The sequence below is a fragment of the Oryctolagus cuniculus genome, chromosome 3 (genome assembly GCF_964237555.1).
Source record: "Oryctolagus cuniculus chromosome 3, mOryCun1.1, whole genome shotgun sequence".
Lineage (NCBI taxonomy): Eukaryota > Metazoa > Chordata > Mammalia > Lagomorpha > Leporidae > Oryctolagus > Oryctolagus cuniculus.
This window is the reverse complement of record NC_091434.1, coordinates 173,289,773-173,302,209: the sequence shown is the minus strand read 5'-3', so window position 1 is coordinate 173,302,209 and position 12,437 is coordinate 173,289,773. Positions and strand designations below refer to the sequence as shown.

The window sequence follows — 12,437 nt, the reverse complement described above, 5'->3', positions numbered from 1 at the left end:
GAAAATTATCTTATGTAAATCACACTATGCTATCAGTTTCTGATGCAAATCAAAATAGTTTCTACTGGTAACATTTGGCTGCCACTTGATTTGTGCTGCACCTTATGAATGAAAGCTAGATATTTGTACTTCTTGTTTAAACAAACCAAAACACATGTCTTTTCACTCATATTGTGAATTCAGAATGACTCTTGCTCAACCGCTTGCATTAGTGAAGTTAACAGGATGACCCATCATGATGATGGCAGTAATCTCTGTCGCACAAGTTGGCGGTGTTCCCTGTTGAATTTGTTGTCTCTAGAATGAAACGGTTGTTGCAGTGTAGAAGGCTGAGCTGAGATTGATTTCCTTTTCACAGTTGTCCATATCGACAGCCTTTCTTTCCAGTGCGTTGTGTGCTGATTGCAGGTTGCAAATAGCATTAAGTTCAGGAAGAATTTGTGCGGGCCGGTGCTGTGGCACAGTGGGTTAATGCCCTGGCCTGAAGTGCCGGCACTCCCACATGGGGACCAGTTCAAGTCCTGGCTGCTCCACTTCCCATCCAGCTCTCTGCTATGGCCTGGGAAAGCAATAGAGGATGGCCCAAGTCCTTGGGCCCCTGCACCATGTGGGAGACCTGGAAGAAGCTCCTGGTTCCTGGCTTCGGATTGGCGCAGGCCAGCTGGGGTGTGAACCAGCGGATGGAAGCCCCCCACCCCCACCTCTCCTCTCTCTGTGTAACTCTGACTTTCAAATAAATAAGTAAATCTTTATATAAAAAAAAAAGAATATGTGCAAGGACGAGTTCATGGAGGTGACAAAAAGCATAGGATAGCATAGGATGGAAACAGCAACATCTGATTAACTGTCCATATGTGTTTTCCTTGTTCATTTATCCACTGATCCAGTGAACAGTTATTGAGTGATTTCCATGTGCATGTGCCAGAGCCTCCTAGCCCTGCACGTGAGAAGACTGTTCAGGCTTGATGAGAGATGATCATCCCTTACTCAGGCCTGGGAAGCCAAGGAGAGTATTAGGTACTCCCCATTGTTCTTAGGATCAAAATCTAATTCCTCACTTGGCTTATGAAGTTGAGGTTCCTGTGGTTCTCCAGGCTTCCTCTTGTCTGTCTTTGATGTCTCACTCAAGTAATCTCATGTCAAGCAAAAATGTGAACGTCTTTAGCATCGCTGAGACATTGTACATGCTGTCACTCTGTAAAATGTTCTTTTAATATTTCATCTTCTCAATATATCTTTATCAGGTTCTTTTAATAGTCTTTTTTGGTTTAGATGGCTATTCTTTACCATTGTATAGTTAGCATCTGAACAGGATAGACATGACAGACTGAATCTGAGTATTTGGAAGAGAGTTTAATGGAGGGGCTCTTTACAAATACAGCCATATTTCACATACTGATAGGATAAATTCTGAGAAATGCGTCATTAGACAATTTTGTCAGTGTGTAAACATTGTGGAGTGTGCTTAACTCAAACTTGGAAGAATCTCCTGGCTCCTGGCTCCCTAGGCTTAGAAGTGTAATAAGCTATGCTATAAACACAGGAATATCATGGATCCTAGGATAACGGCCAACAAACTAACACAAGATTAAATCAAATGCAATAAAAATGATGTTATCAAGAGACATAGTAAACACAAGGTAAATGAGCCTGCTATAGAAATAACATGGAATAGTGTTTTATAGTAAATCTTTTCTTATAAGTAGAAGTATTTTTCAAATGATTTATCAGTATTATGTCCTTACATAGTTGTGTATGGTATACTTTTATTCTGCCGGCAACACAATAGCTTTCTTTCCACCATCATCATCACGAATAACTGAGTGATGTGTTATGCTGTATCTTTGTGATGACTATGATGTCACTAGGCAATAGGAATTTTTCCGCTCTTTTATGACTTGTGGGGCCACCATGGTATATGCAGCGTGCAGTTGACTGAAATGTCATTATGCCATACTTGGCTACATTCTACTAGGTTTATGTGAAACAATAGATAATTACTAGTCTGAGGCTGCACAAAGAAGTGGTCACTTGAACCAGTAGAAGAACTGCTGGGAAAGGGCCACTTGATAAGAGTGGTATTTGCTGAGAAGACCCAGCCAGCCTGTGCTCACTGGGCAGGCAGAGAGCCACAAGTATAAATAGAGGGGCCTCAAAGTTCTGCTTGATCTCCAGATCTTCTGATGCTGGTGGCTACCACTGGAGAAGTCTAAGCAGAAGCCAGAGGACAAGAAAGCCACTGATATAGTCCAGGTGGGTCAGCCTTAGAGAGCAGATGGGGGCGGAGAAGGCTGGCAGGATGGGGTGAGTGTGGTGGATATCCATGACTTCGGGAGGTGCCAGGACACAGCAGGAGACCTGACACCTGCATTCAGCAATACCTAAGTGTAACTGACCGTTGAATTTTGCCAGAAGAATGGGTCTTGGCATTCTTGAGCAAAGGAAACTTGGGGCCAGTGTCATGGAGTAGTGGGTAAAACCGCCGCCTGAGATGCAGGCATCCAATACAGGTGCTGGTTTCAGTCCTGGCTGCTTCACTTCTGATCCAGCTCCCTGCTAAAGTGCCTGCGAAAGCAGCGGAAGATGGGCTAAGTGCTTAGGCCCCTCCACCTACCTGGGATACCTGGAAGATCTCCTGGCTCCTGGCTTCAGTCTGGCCCAGCCCTGGGCCAACATTGTGGCCATCTGGGATATGAACCAGTAGATGTAAGATCTCTTTCTCTCTCTCTGCCTCTGTCTCTGTCTCTCTCTCTCTCTGTAACTCTGCCTTTCAAATAAATAAAATAAATCTTTTTAAAAAAGTAAAGAAAAAGGGAAATTTACAAACATGTAGAAGTACGGGAGATCATAGTTCTCTTTGGGAACTAGAAAGTAGTTTTATATAGTTTACACATAGGTGACAGTAGAATAGTATCAGATGGTGCTGAACAGGCAAGCAGGAGTCAGATAATGAAGTACACTAGAATTTGTCTAGGTGTTTTCAATTTTTTCAAGTTTGTTAGTGAGTTAGTGAAATATGCATTTAAACTATTTATGATGGAAGTATTTCAACATAAAAATAAACAAAATAGGCCGGCGCCGTGGCTCAATGGGCTAATCCTCCGCCTTGTGGCGCCAGCACTCCAGGTTCTAGTCCCAGTCAGGGCGCCGGATTCTGTCCCTGTTGCCCCTCTTCCAGGCCAGCTCTCTGCTGTGGCCCGGGAGTGCAGTGGAGGAAGGCCCAGGTGCTTGGGCCCTGCACCCCATGGCAGACCAGGAGAAGCACCTGGATCCTGGCTTAGGATCAGCGCGGTGCGCAGGCCGCAGCATGCTGGCTGCGGTGGCCATTGGAGGGTGAACTAATGGCAAAAGGAAGACCTTTCTCTCTGTCTCTCTCTCTCTCTCACTGTCCACTCTGCCTGTCAAAAAAATAAAAATAAAAAAATAGTATAATAAACCACTAAGTATGATCTCTCAGCTTTTATAATGATCAATTCATGAGCAATGTCATATTTGTCTGCATTTCTTCCCTTATATTTTTTTGAAAAAATCCCAGAAATTGTTATTTTACCCATAAATATGTCTGAATGTACTTTTAAAGATAAAGACTTTATGAACTCGGCCACATGAGACCACAGCAGTTTTATTAAAAGAAATAGTGGGACTTGCAATCACTGAACACCTACTTGGTGCTCAAATTTCCAATAGTCATAGGAATATTGTCTTCATATATTCCCTTATTTTGTTGGGGGAAGGGAATTAGGATCCAAGTAAAGCTCACACATTGCAACTGACTGATACGGCTCTTGGGTCTGTATAGGTTTCCCTCCAGCTCTTTCCCTCCATTTATTTATTGAAGAAGCCAGGCTATTTGATCTGTGAAGTTTCTGCATCAGAATTTGACTGATAGCATCTCTAACTACCAATTAATAGTCCTCTCTCTTTTCTATTCCCTGTAATTTGATAGCTCTAGAAACATGTCCCTATGAATTGTTAATTGAATCTAGCTACATCAAATATATCTTTCCCGCAATCTACTTTGTAAGTAGGGTTTTCTTCTTCCACAAGAGGGATATGTAACATCTAGCTTTTTCTCCTTTTTAAAATATCATCGAGATACTAATGTCAGTGTCTAAGGTCAGCTATCACCAGGGGTTGCAAAATAATGATATTTTAATTCTATCCTTTATTTATTGGCTAAGATATTTCTTTAAAGAGAAAATTCTCTTCACTTGTTGCTTGGTTACTAAGGTACACAATTTGTGTAGGAAAGGCGGAATAAGAGGTTCTTTTTCTTTTTGTGTGTATTTTCAAAATAAAGACTTGGTTAACTAGCACGTTGCAGTGGTTACTGTGGTTATAAAATGGCCTTGACTTTTTTGACACTTATCCCATCAAGATTTGGGTCTGTGTGCCCTCTCCTAGAATCGGCTGGGTTGTGTATCCTTTGATTAATCCAGTAGAGTGAAGCAGTGCTGTGCAACTTCTGAGGCTGAGTCATTAGACCACGTAGTGTATGCGAAATACAGGCAATAATGATGATTCTCAATTAGTTTGAATTTTGTAAATTCAGGATAATAATTTTTAAGGTTTTTAAAGTGTATCTCCGCTTCCATTCATTTAATGTCAGTCACAAATGATTTTTGAGTCCACAGGTTCTGACAGTCCATACATAGCATGCAACTAGATAAAAGGGTTAAGATATGAACCAAAAGTTGTGTCCTCAGGATGCCTAACCCTTGGTGTTGTGGAGGAGAGACCAACAAGTAAGCAAGCAATCACAGGCTGATGTTACAAATTCTAGCAGAAAGCTGCATGTGAGAGCAGGCAGGAGGACTGAAACAGGACGGTGTTCATAAAATGGGGCTAACAGCAAAGATTTCACGGAGGCAGGAGTCTGGAGGCTAAGATTGCCAAGTGGCCGGTTGCCATCAGAGGAGCTGGCCTGAGAGAGCTGTTAGTGAGGATGCCCTCTGAGGATAAACGGGGGATGTGGAGAGAGGGCAGCAACTCCTGCAGCTCTTCGTCCTGTTGGCGGGAGGCTGACCCTAGAGATGAGTTTTCTGCTCAAGGAAGATTTTTCTGAATGTCTGTGTAGAAGGTGACAAGAGCCTGCACTGCTGGAGGCAGGTGGGCAAATACACATGTGCATACCTGAGTTCAGGTGAAGAAATGAGGAGCCCTGCAAGTCTGAGGTGAGAAAGGGGCACGGGCAGTGGAAGGGACAGGTGAATTCAGGGGGGCTGTTTGGACACTGCGACTCACTGTGCAGGGTCAACTGCAGTGAGTTCAAGAAACTTGTCTAGGTTGGAGAGATTGGGAGATGGGTTAAGGCTTTCTCTGACCATCTTCTCACTGGTAGGGAAAAAGTGTAATAGTAGATGGAGTTGGTGAATGAGACATGGAATACTAAAATTTCAGCAATTATTTTTTTCTCTTTACATGATATAGACAATGCAATACGTGCTCACTAGCTAGCATCTAGTGAGTGATTGAATCTCAGTTTCTACTAACCTATATTGCTTCCAAGATAGAAATCTTGGAAAACAGAATTCAGTGTAGCTTAAGCCATGTAGTTTTGAACATCCTCTGCTCTCTAAATAGTAGAGTGGCGTGTATTTCTCTATTTTCATATATATATTATCCTACTATTCATTAGAGTTACAGCATTGTAGTTTTTTTTTTCCATTCAGGAAGAAATTATCCTATGTTTAGTCCTTCAGTTTCACATTTCTAAAACTATTATATTGATTATATTTTTAAGATGGTAAATTATATAAAAACTCCAACATCTGTTTAAAATGGCTGTGTAAACAGGGGGCATGTGTGTATTTTTGTATATTTTAAATAGCTGCTTTATAATTATACAACCTAACTAGAAGGTCAAGTGTTTTAGAAACCAATTATTTTCTTAGAAATTGACATGTCTGTAGTAATTAAAGGCTAAAAACTTTTTGTCGTGGAGTAAACTGATCCCAATCTATTTGCCATTGCTTACGACTTAAGTAAAATTTAAAGCACAGAAAATTCAGAGTGGCACTTTAAGAGAGATTTAAGTAGTTACTCTAATGGGGGAAAAGAGTGTTCCTTGAAGACTATCTTGTAATTGCAAAACTTCAAAGCAGAAGTCTTCAATTCATTTCATTGGTTGAAATGCATTCTCACTAATTAAACTGATTCTTCACTGGGTGCTAGGTACCCTGATTACCTTTTTGGGTTTTACACAGCCCATAATCAGATATTGTAATGTGTATTCGTTTCTACCACAATTTTCTGCCATTATAGTTGTGAAGGTCCTTTCATGTTGAGTCTGTTTCGAAGTAATTTAAAACTTTTCAAGACAGTTCAAAGCATTCTTCAGATTGAGGAATTAAGAGCCTAATTTGCCATTCAGTATGAAATCCAAAGATTTCGGTCTCATAAACTTTAAAGAAAACACATCCAGCTTTCTTTTCATTAATTGAAATTAAAATCTGTAAGTTCTTTTATATTTATGAATTAGGAAAGTAAAAGGTTATTCAGTGAGAAAAAAAATTACTCAGAGAAATTACCAGGCTTGGAGCGTCACACTTATCATTGTAACATTTTATGTTGTTTAGAAATAAGTATTAAATGTTTACTTATTCTGATAATATGCCTATGTATAACGGCATTTCAAAAAGTTTGTGGAAACATGTAATGAAAAATGAGAGCTTTTTGGTGCAAAAAATTTTGAAATTCATGCACAGATTTTCCATAAAATGTGTTTTCTGTGAACTTTTTGCAGTTTACTTGTATAAGGACTAAAGTAAAATTAGCAATCATGATTATGACTAATAAATGCATTAATATTTGATACAGTTCCTCCAAATTGCTATATTTTTATACATATATGACATTGTTATAAGTAAAATCCATACTACAAATGACTTTCATTGTATAAATAAATACCAATTTACATAATAATTCTTTTATAAAAAGTTTAGGGTTTTATTTTTGGGGTTATAAATAATCCTGTAATTAACATAATTGTTTGTAAATCTCTTCATATTTCAGATTATTTTCTTATGACAAATCCCAGGAAAGAAATAATTGGCTTAATGATAGGAATATTTTAAAAACCTCTTAATAACAATTATAAAACTGCTTCCTAGAAATTTTATACTATTTATTTGTGCATCAGCAATGTGCAGAGACCATGATGAGAAGATAATTTAAAGTTAGTACCTAACAGGTACTGAATATATGATAATGGATGGAGATATGTATGTTCTTATTGTAACATACTTGATGAAAGAGAATGAGGGGAGAGAATGAAATTCCATGCTTAGAAAGAAAGAAAAGAATCATGTGTGTTTTGTAAAGTTATTACATACAATTGTTGTATAAATAATCATATCTTTCTAAACAACAAAAGGTAAGAGTAAGAACAAATTTATCTCTATTATTACCTTTTATTTTTTGGGAGTATCTGTGTTTTTGCATATTCTAATGGGTTGTTTTCTTCTTATTGCTGAATTATAGAAGGTATAGTCTGAATACAAGTTTTTTGACAGATTTATTTCTTGCAAATTATTTTTTCAGTTAATCTCTTCTTTTTGTACTCTTAACGTTTCTTTTGATAAGCATGTTTTAAACATTTTTATGAATTTTAGTTTTATGATTAGCCTTACTTTGTGTTAAAGCTAGTTGTGTATTTCTTTTTTTTTAACTTTTATTTAATGAATATAAATTTCCAAAGTACGGCTTATGGATTACAATGGCTTCCCCCCCATAACGTCCCTCCCACCCGCAACCCTCCCCTTTCCCACTCCCTCTCCCCTTCCATTCACATCAAGATTCATTTTCGATTCTCTTTATATACAGAAGATCAGTTTAGCATACATTAAGTAAAGATTTCAACAGTTTGCTCCCACACAGAAACATAAAGTGAAAAATAATAGATGATTTTTTAAATGATGATGAAATCAGATCAGACCTATTGTCATGTTTAATCCCAGTGAGAGTCAAGTTGGGAATTGATAATTTCTTTCTTTTTTTTTTTTTTTTTACAGAAGATCAGTTTAGTATATATTAAGTAAAGATTTCAACAGTTTGCACCCCCATAGAAACACAAAGTGAAATATACTGTTTGAGTACTCATTATAGCATCAAATCTCAATGTACAGCACATTAAGGACAGAGATCCTACATGAGGAGTAAGTGCACAGTGACTCCTGTTGTTGACTTTACAAATCGACACTCCTGTTTATGGCATCAGTAATCTCCCTATGCTCCAGTCACGAGTTTCCAAGGCTATGGAAGCCTTTTGAGTTCTCCGACTCTTATCTTATTTAGACAAGGTCATAGTCAAAGTGGAGGTTCTCTCCTCCCTTCAGAGAAAGGTACCTCCTTCTTTGAAGACCTGTTCTTTCCACTGGGATCTCACTCACAGAGATCCCTCATTTAAGGTTTTTTTTTGTTTTTTTTTTTTTTTTTTCCCAGAGTGTCTTGGCTTTCCATGCCTGAAATACTCTCATGGGCTTTTCAGTCAGATCGGAATGCCTTTAGGGCTGATTCTGAGGCCAGAGTGCTGTTTAGGACATCTGCCATTCTATGATTCTGCTGAGTATCTCGCTTCCCATGTTGGATCACTCTCCCCTTTATTTATTCTATCGTTTAGTATTAGCAGGTACTAGACTTGTTTATGTGCTCCCTTCGACTCTTAGTCCTTTCATTATGATCAATTGTGAACTGAAATTGATCAGTTGGACTAGTGAGATGGCATTGGTACATGCCACCTTGATGGGATTGAATTGGAGTCCCCTGGTATTTTTCTAACTCTACCATTTGGGGCAAGTCAGCTTGAGCATGTCCCAAATTGTACATCTCTTCCCTCTCTTATTCCCACTCTTATGTTCAACAGGGATCACATTTCAGTTAAATTTCAACACTTAAGAATAACTGTGTATTAATTACAGAATTGAACCAGTCATATTAAGTAGAACAGACAAAAAAACTACTAAGAGGGATAATGTATTAAGTTGTTCATTAACAGTCAGGGCTATGCTGATCAAGTCACCGTTTCTCATAGTGTCCATTTCACTTCAGCAGGTTTCCTTTTTGGTGTTCAGTCAGTTGTCACCGATCAGGGAGAACATATGGTATTTGTCCCTTTAGGACTGGCTTATTTCACTCAGCATGATGTGTTCCAGATTCCTCCATTTTGTTGCAAATGACTGGATTTCGTTGTTTCTTACTGCGGAATAGTATTCTAAAGAGTACATATCCCATAATTTCTTTATCCAGTCGACTGTTGATGGGCATTTTGGTTGGTTCCAGGTCTTGGCTATTGTGAATTGTGCTGCAATAAACATTAGGGTGCAGACTGCTTTTTTGTTTGCCAATTTAAATTCCTTTGGGTAAATTCCAAGGAGTGGGATGGCTGGGTCGAACGGTAGGGTTATCTTCAGGTTTCTGAGGAATCTCCAGACTGACTTCCATAGTGGCTTGACCAGTTTGCATTCCCACCAACAGTGGGTTAGTGTCCCTTTTCCCCCACATCCTCGCCAGCATCTGTTGTTTGTAGATTTCTGTATGTGAGCCATTCTAACCCGAGTGAGGTGAAACCTCATTGTGGTTTTGATTTGCATTTCCCTGATTGCTAGTGACCTTGAAAATTTTTTCATGTGCCTGTTGGCCATTTGGATTTCCTCTTTTGAAAAATGTCTATTGAGGTCCTTGGCCCATCTCTTAAGTGGGTTGTTGGCTTTGTTTTTGTGGAGTTTCTTGATCTCTTTGTAGATTCTGGTTATTAACCCTTTATCTGTTGCATAGTTTGCAAATATTTTTCCCATTCTGTCGGTTGTCTCTTCACTCTCCTGACTGTTTCTTTTGCAGTACAGAAACTTCTCAATTTGATGCAATCCCAATAGTTGATTTTGGCTTTGACTGCCTGTGCCTCCCGGGTCTTTTCCAGAAACTCTTTGCCTGTGCCAATATCTTGAAGGGTTTCTCCAATGTTCTCTAATAACTTAATGGTGTCAGGACGCAGATTTAGGTCTTTAATCCACGTTGAGTGGATTTTTGTGTAAGGTGTAAGGTAGGGGTCTTGCTTCATGCTTCTGCACGTGGAAATCCAGTTTTCCCAGCACCATTTATTGAATAGACTGTCCTTGCTCCTGGAATTGGTTTTAGATCCTTGATCAAATATAAGTTGGCTGTAGATGTTTGGGTTGATTTCTGGTGTTTCAATTCTGTTCCATTGGTCTATCCATCTGTTTCTGTACCAGTACCATGCTGTTTTGATTACAACTGCCCTGTAGTATGTCCTGAAATCTGGTATTGTGATGCCTCCGACTTTGTTTTTGTTGTACAAGATTGCTTTAGCTATTCGAGGTCTCTTGTGCCTCCATATGAATTTCAGCATCATTTTTTCTAGATCTGAGAAGAATGTCTTTGGTATCTTGATTGGGATTGCATTGAATCTATAAATTGCTTTTGGGAGAATGGACATTTTGATGATGTTGATTCTTCCAATCCATGAGCATGGAAGATTTTTCCATTTCTTGGTATCCTCTTCTATTTCTTTCTTTAAGATTTTGTAATTCTCATCGTAGAGATCTTTAACGTCCTTGGTTAAGTTTATTCCAAGGTATTTGATTGTTTTTGTCGCTATTGTGAATGGGATTGATCTTAGCAGTTCTTTCTCAGCCGTGGCATTGATTGAGTGTATTTTTGTGCATTGATTTTATATCCTGCCACTTTGCCAAACTCCTCTATGAGTTCTAATAGTCTCTTAGTAGAGTTCTTTGGATCCTCTAAGTACAGAATCATATCGTCTGCAAAGAGGGATAGTTTGACTTCTTCCTTCTCAATTTGTATTCCTTTAATTTCTTTTTCTTGTCTGATGGCTCCGGCTAAAACTTCCAGAAATATATTGAATAGCAGTGGTGAGAGTGGGCATCCCTGTCTGGTACCAGATCTCAGTGGAAATGCTTCCAACTTTTCCCCATTCAATAGGATGCTGGCCGTGTGTTTTTCATAAATTGCTTTGATTATATTGAGGAATGTTCCTTCTATACCCAATTTGCTTAGAGTTTTCATCATGAAAGGGTGTTGAATTTTATCGAATGCTTTCTCTGTATCTATTGAGATAATCATATGGGAGTTGTGTATTTCTTAAGCAGCCTTGCATTACTCCAGGAAAGACTGGGGAGATAGTATATATTTTCCTGTTGAAGACTTTAGCTGTAACTTTCATATATAAGTAAGTGATTTTGCTGATATTAATTTTTATGTGTTGCCTAATATAGCTATTTGCTCACTTTTTAAATGCATTTATCAGTCTTTTTCCATCACTACTTATAGAATAAATGTTCCTTTTCTATATAATTACCTTGGTGCTCTTCCCTTTTGATTGCGTCCTCTTGATTGGCTTATCTTCAGGTCAGTGGATCACTGTCATAGTTACTGTAGTCTTATAATAAGTCCTTGGTCTGGTAATATGGGTCTCTGATTTGTTCTTATCTTTTGTTTATTCTGTATTTTGCTTCTGCATATAAGTTTTAGAATTTGTCAATGTCTTAAAAATAAAAAATAACCAGGAGCCAATGTCATGACACAGTGGGTCAATTTACCACTGGTGATGCTGGCATCCCCTGAGGACTGGTTTGAGTCTTGTCTGCTCCACTTCCAGTCCTACTCGTGCTAATGGTCCTGGGAAGGCTGTGGATGATGGCCCAGTTATTGGGCCTCTGCCTCCCACATTGGAGATCAAGTAAGAGTTCCTGGCTGCTGGCTTCAGCCTTGCCCAGACCTGGCTGTGGTGGCCATTTGGGAAGTGAACCAGCAGATATAAGATTAGTCTGTTTGTTGTTCTCTCCCTCTTTGTCTTTCTTTCTCTCTCTGTCACTCTACTTTTCAAATAAATAAATAAATAAATTTTTTTAAATTATGGAAAAAAAGCCTGTTGGAATTTTAATCAGGATTGCATTGACTCTGTAGATAAATTTGTTGAGAATTGGATATTTATAATATTGAGTGTTACAATCTATGAACATGGCATATTTGTGTATCTTCATGTATCTCTATATTAATTTATTTCAGCTGTGTTTTATAGCTTCAGTGTTTTTAGGTTCTTGTACACCTTTTGTTAAATTCATCTCTTAATATTTTCTATTTTATGGGTATTTTAAAAAGCATTTAAAATTTTCACATTTAATTTTTATTGCTAATACAAGATAGAAACAACTGATTATCTATACACACATCCATTCACATTTATTTATTTATTTATATTATATCATTGTTAAATCCACTTATTAGTTCTAGAAGTTATCTGTAGATTTCTTAGGTTTTTTTTTTAATATATACAGTCACATTTTTTTCCTTAATAATGAGTTTTACTGTTTCCTTACATACTTTTTATTTTCTTTACTTGTCCTATTGAGCTGGCCAGTATGACTGTTTCCTTACATACTTTTTATTTTCTTTACTTG

General features: G+C 38.2%; 1 protein-coding gene across 13 annotated transcripts in view; it reads left to right on the top strand.

Annotated features, from left to right (window-relative positions):
• DGKI (diacylglycerol kinase iota) overlaps positions 1 to 12,437 on the top strand; it is a 504,889-nt gene that overhangs the window by 325,968 nt on the left and 166,484 nt on the right. The window lies entirely within an intron of this gene.